The sequence below is a fragment of the Phaseolus vulgaris genome, chromosome 2, assembly GCF_000499845.2.
Source record: "Phaseolus vulgaris cultivar G19833 chromosome 2, P. vulgaris v2.0, whole genome shotgun sequence".
NCBI lineage: Eukaryota > Viridiplantae > Streptophyta > Magnoliopsida > Fabales > Fabaceae > Phaseolus > Phaseolus vulgaris.
This window is the reverse complement of record NC_023758.2, coordinates 32,820,130-32,826,992: the sequence shown is the minus strand read 5'-3', so window position 1 is coordinate 32,826,992 and position 6,863 is coordinate 32,820,130.

Here is a 6,863-nt window from a genome sequence, read left to right as displayed (position 1 = left end):
TACCTTTACTCGCCTTAAGTCACGTATAAGTGGCAAGGTCTTTCTTCAAAACTTTTTGGAAAACAGCAAGCATGCAATCTGAAAACGCCTTATACTTCGTAAACTCTTCTTTTATTGGGTGGCCTCATTAAAAACCCTCCTTAGGGAAAAAAGAGTGCCCCCTTCAAACTGTTTTATCAGAGACATTGTAATATAACTCTTGTGTTCGTCTTTACTTACAAAGTTCTCAACTGTAATACAACTTCAAGTGCGTGGCGTTCCAAGTGCGAGGGATCGCCCCCCCTTCCAGTGTCTCTAAGCGGTAGGCGCCGTTCCCGAGCGCCTCGGTTATTCTGAACGGTCCCGTCCACTTAGGCGACAGCTTATTCTCCATCTCGTACTGGTGGGCCTTTCTCATCACCAGGTCGCCTTCTCTAAATTGCCTTGGCATCACCTTCGGGTTGTACCTTCGTTCAATCCTTCTCTTCACCGCCTCAGCTTTCAGTCTCGCTTCTTCCCTGACCTCGTCCAGTAGATCCAGGTTCAGCCTTCTCTCTTCATTCGAGTCTTCCACTACAAAGTTCTGGAATCTCGGCGAGCTCTCCTGGATCTCTACCGGAATCATCGCATCACACCCATAGACCAAACTGAACGGGGTCTCATGGGTTCCTGACTGCTCGGTGGTGTGGTATGCCCAGACTATACGGGGCACCTCCTCAGCCCAGCTTCCCTTGGCTTTTTCTAGCCTTCTCTTCAAACCTCTCAACAACACCCGATTAGCTGACTCCACCTGGCCATTTGTCTGAGGGTGCTCGACGGATGCAAACACTTGTTGAATTCCCACCCCTTCGCAGAGTTTCTTCAACAGGTGGCTTGCAAACTGAGTCCCATTATCCGACACTAGGCGTTTAGGCACTCCAAACCGGCACACGATGTTCTTCCACACGAAACCTTCGATCTTGTGTGCGGTGATCTGGGCCACTGGTTCTGCTTCGATCCACTTGGTGAAATATTCAATCGCCACCACCTAGTACTTCATCTGCCTGATCGCCAGCGGGAAAGGTCCCAGGATGTCGATTCCCCAGGTATGAAACGGCCAAGGGCTATAGATCGACTTCAACTCCTCGGGAGGCGCCTTATGCCAATCGGCGTGCTGTTGGCATTGTTTGCAACATTGGGCGTACTTCTTGCAATCTTCTCTCATCGATGGCCAGTAGTATCCTGCACGGAGAGTCCTCGCGGCCAGAGCTCGACCCCCGACGTGGCTTCCGCATATACCTTCGTGGAGCTCCGCCATGATTCTCGTGCACTTCTCGCCATGTATACATTCCAGGAGCGGGTGAGTGAACCCAAACCTGTACAGATTGCCATCAATCAGGGTGTACTTGCTAAAATTCTTCTTTACCTTCCTAGCCTCAGTCGGATCCAGCGGGAGCAGGCCATCCGCCAGGCACCGCTTGTACTGTGTTATCCAAGTGTCTGGCTCATGGGTAGCGCAAACCTGCATCACGTTCACCGTCTCTCCCCGACATGCTCTAATTCTCGGCGATCTCAGAGTTTCTTGCGTCAGGGACTTATGGCTTCTCGCGGCTTTCTCCGTCGACTTGCTGATCTGAAGGACTAGGTGATCTGCCACAAATGCTCTCGGCGTCTTCAGAGTTTCTTGAATCACCGTCCTCTGCCTACCCCCCTTGCCTGAGCTGGCGAGATTAGCTAGCAAGTCAGCTCGGGCATTCTGCTCTCTGGGCACATGCACTACTTCAAAGGAGGCAAAAGAACTCTTCAACTCTTGCACATATTCCAGATAGGCCGCCATTTGTGGATCTTTAGCCTGGAACTCGCCTGTTACTTGCCCTGTGACTAGTAGCGAGTCACTCTTAGCCATCAGCACCCTAGCTCCCATCTCTTTGGCCAGAAAAATTCCGGCGATCAGCGCCTCATACTACGCTTTATTGTTACTGGCTTTGAAGGCAAATCTCAGAGATTGTTCGATCAGCACGTCGTTGGGTCCTTCCAATATGACTCCAGCATCGCTGCCCTGCTGGTTCGACGATCCATCCACCGAAAGTACCAACGGAAATCGTCCCCTTCAACTCGCGTTGCCTCAGATGAGAGCTCGACCACGAAATCTGCAAAGATTTGCCCCTTAATCGGGCCTCGGGGCTCATACTTGATATCAAACTCTGACAATTCTACTGCCCACTTCACCATCCTTCCTGCAACGTCAGGCTTCTTCAAGACCTTCTGGATGGGCAGGTCAGTCATCACCAGTATTGTGAAGCTATGGAAGTAGTGGCGCAACCTCCTCGCCGAAAATACCACAGCCAGCGCAGCCTTCTCCAGGGCCTGATATCTCGTTTCGGGGCCCTGCAACACCTTGCTCACAAAATAGATAGGCTTCTGAGCCTGATCTTGATCCTGGGCGAGCACCGCACTCACCGCCCTTTCAGTTACAGCAAAATACAACCTGAGAGGGGTTCCCGCCAGCGGTTTGCACAGAACCGGCGGGCTCGCCAGATACTCCTTCAGCTTGACGAAAGCTTCCTCGCACTCTTTCGTCCAAACAAACTTATTGTTGCGCCCCAGGCACTGAAAATAGGGATGGCCCTTCTCCCCGCTAGCGGACACGAAACGGGACAGGGCTGCCATCCGACCTGTTAGCTGCTGAACCTCCTTCACCGTAGTTGGGCTCCTCATCGCCAAGATGGCGGCACACTTATCGGGGTTGGCCTCTATGCCTCTTTCAGTCAAGAGGAAACCCAAAAACTTCCCAACCTCCACGCCGAAAATACATTTCTCTGGATTCAGTTTCAATCTGAACTTGGCGATCGTCGTGAACAATTCCTCCAAGTCAGCAACATGCTTGCTCTTTTCCGGCGAGGTCACGACCATGTCATCGACGTACGCTTGCACGTTCCTTCCCAGCATCGGTGCAAGTACTCGATCCATCAGCCTCTGGTACGTGGCCCCCGCGTTCTTCAGCCCAAACGGCATCACCTTGTAGCAATAGCACGACCTCTCCGTCATGAAGGCTATCTTCTCTTCATCCATGGGATGCATCTTGATCTGATTCTACCCCGAGAAGGCATCCAGGAAACTCAACAGCTTACACCCCGCAGCACTATCCACCAGGGCGTCTATGCTTGGTAAAGGATACGAATCCTTTGGGCAAGCTTTGTTCAGGTCGGTGAAATCGACGCACATGCGCCATTTCCCGTTACTCTTCTTCACCAGCACGACATTCGCCAGCCATTCAGGGTACTGGACTTCCCTGATGTGGCCTGCAGCAAGGAGCTTCTATGTTTCTTCTCTAATCGCCTGCCTCCTTTCTTCGTTGAACTTTCTTCTTCTTTGTCGCACTGGTCTCACCAAGCTGTCCATCGCCAGATGATGGCACAGGAAGTCGGGATCAATTCCGGGCATGTCCGAAGCGGACCATGCAAACGTGTCCAGATGCCGCTCAATCACCTCGGCGATCTGGTCCTGGAGCTCAACCTCTAGAGATCTTCCCAGCTTGAAGATTTTTCCCCCGATCTCTTTCTCGAGCCACTGCTCGACAGGTTTTGGTCTGGATTCTCGGGCGATCACCGCCCTGGCGATTCCCTGTTCTCTCGCTTCCTCAGGGCGATTCTGCGCCTCTTCCTCCTCCAGACCAGCGTTTCCCTCTACTAGCTCAGCGTCCACCATCTCCACGTCCCTTCCGGCGATCTCGTCCGCTACCGTCGATCTGGGCTTCACACTGGGAGGTGGGGTGGTTGTTACATAGCTCACTGATCTCTTGTTTTTCAGGCTATTCTCATAGCACTTTTTCGCTTCTTTCTGATCAAACTTGATCGTGATCACCACCCCCTCCATAGACGGCAACTTTACCTTCATGTGCCGAGTCGACAGAATGGCGCCTATCCTGTTAAGCGTGGGCCTTCCCAACAGGATGTTGTATGCTGAAGGAGCGTTTACGATGAGGTACTTGATTTTCTCCGTCCTCGAACCAGCCTCATCTGTAAACGTGGTTCTCAACTCAATATACCCCCTGACCTCCACCTGGTCACCAGCGAACCCATATAGGCACCCTCCATAGGGCCTTAGCTGGTCAAGGGGCAACTCCAGCTGCGTGAAAGTCGGCCAGAACATCACGTCTGCCGAACTTCCTTGGTCCACCAGAACTCTGTGGACCTTCCTTCCCGCCGTAACCAACGAAATGACTATGGGATCGTTGTCATGAGGCACAACGTCCCGAAGATCCTGCTTGGTGAACGTAATGTCCACTTCCGGCGAGTGATCTTCAAACATATCCACTGTCATCACCGACCGCACGTACTTCTTCCTCTGCGATGCGGTGCATCCACCACCTGAGAAGCCTCCTGCGATGGTGTGGATTTCCCCATGGATAGGCATTTCGTGTTGCTGGGCTTCTCCACCTGCTGGCTGGGAACTCGACGCTCCCTCCGTCCTCCTATCCAGCAGATAGTCATTTAGGAACCCGCTCTTAACCAGATCATCGAGCTGATACCCTAAGGACAAACACGAGTCCAAAGTGTGGCCAAAGCCCTGGTGAAACTCACACCAGGCGTCTGGCTTTGGTCCCAGCACCTTGTCGCCCACCTTCTCAGGCGCTTTCAACCTGCAGATATGTTGGGAATGGCGATCAGGTCCGCTAATCCCATAAAAATCTTGTGCTTAGGCGGGCGATTGTATTCCCGGCATGCTGGTTGCTGGCGCCCCTGGCTCCTCCCCTTGTTCCTCCTATCGTAAGGATGGCGAGTCCTCTGGTCCTTCCTGGCCGCCGCCGCTGTTTCCAGCACCCTTTGCGGCTGGATTCTGGTCTGGGCGCGTGGCCTAGCGGGAGCCACGCTCCCTCTCTTCTCAGCGACCTCACTTTCGTCGGCGATGTGAGCCACCGCAAGTCGCCTGACCTCAGCAAACGTTGCAGGGTGAGCCCTGATCAAGGCCTCGCAGAATGGTCCCGGCAGCACGCCCTTCTTGAATGCATAGACCAGCATTTCTTCATCTTTGGCCGGCGATCTGACCATCTGCGCTCCAAAGCGATTCAGGTAGTCTCTGAGGGACTCTCCCTGGTACTGCCTTATATCAAACAAATCATAAGACACCCTGGGCGGTGCCTTGTTCACGATGTATTGCTTGACGAAAACCTTCGAGAACTGCTGAAAACTGGTTATGTGACCGTTAGGTAGGCTCATAAACCACTCCAACGCCGTTCCCTGGAGCGTGCTTACAAACATCTTGCAATACACGGCGTCTGACCCTCCCGACAGCATCATCTGCGTATGGAACGTGGTCAGATGGGCCTCTGGATCCTCCACGCCGGTAAAGACAGCCTTGACAGGGACCATGCTCGTAGGAATGGGCGTGTCAGTAATCGCCTGAACAAAAGGCATAGGGAAAACGCGAGGTGGCGATGACGGCGCCACCTCTTCATCAGAAGAACGCCCTTGCTGCTCCTGAAGAGCTTGACGCAGCTCCTCAGTCACCTTGCTGAGCTCCTCATTCCTGGCGCGAGAGGCGACCAGGTCCTCATGCATTCTCGCCTGCTCTATACGTGAAGCTTCCACAGTTGCCTGCAACGAACGCATCATCTCCGCCATCTGCGCCATGGTCATGGCAGCGGCGCCTTCAGCAGCGACGGGCGCAACCGGACTTGAGCGATTGCTTCTCATTTTTCTCATGAAACTCAGCGAATCACAGAATGCAGCGAACAACACTTACTTTAGCTACGATTGAGTCAGCGATCAATCGGAAAAACTATGCGAGACTCCGCGAGAAAACTCAAGAACACCGCAAACCTTCAAAGAAACTTGCAACTTCACCAAAAACCACTGCTCTTCCCACGGACAACCAAACGAGCGAAAGAACTCAACTCCACCGAACAAATTACGCGTAACAGCAGGAAACCCTTTCTTCACCGATCGAAAACCCAAACGAACGGTATAAAACGCGAATTCACCGAACGAAACTCAAGCAAACAGCGAACGATGGTTGCACCAGCACACAACCACGCAGAAAACTTCGAAAACCTCCAAGAACTCACGCTGTGGATGGGAGCAAGTTTTACACGGCCCCACGGTGGGCGCCTGATGATCCTGCCTGTTGACCAGAACGCTGGAAACTGCCTCGTCAAAGGATCGACGTGTGCACCGCTTCACACCTCCGTTCCTCTTCGAGATCCACCTCGAGAACCTGCAAAGAAACAGAGCGGCGCCGCTGCGGCCGATCGCACTCCAACGCCCAAGTCAGTGACCGAATCACCAAATACTAAGAGAACAAGAACCGTGCAAATCCTCTCTCACAGTCAGCTCTATAACTCGCAAGCGTAAAGAGTATAATCTGAACGTGCGTACCTTAGAAAGTTCGTTGAGAACTCTTATATACCTGGTTACTTTCTCTCTCTTGGCAGTTACAGACTTGGACACGTGGCTCGTATCCAACTGTACACGTGCCATCATCCGGAGCCTCCTTGACTTGGGCGCTGCTTCTACTCTTGTTTTACTAAGTTACCCATGCGTGGTACTACCCAGTACATAGCCAACTTGGGAGTGCGATCTCTACTGGAACTGGCGAGTCAGGGTGCCTTCATACACCTTCCCTGTGGTCTCGCCGGCCGCCTTCATAATCTGCTTCTCCTTCATCTTCGGCGATGTGCTTTCTCTGGCGATCTCCAATCGCTTGGCCGCCTGAGTTCACATCTGGCGACTTCATCTTTAACCCGGTGATCGCCTATTCTGGTATGCTGGAGATCGGAACACGCCAACTTAATAACTGGCGACTTCACGAGCCCCCCGACTTCCTTCCCTTCTGCCAACCTGGCGCCTTGCCAACACGCCTATACTGTAGCTTGACGCCACGTCATCACTTCCGACTACCAGGGC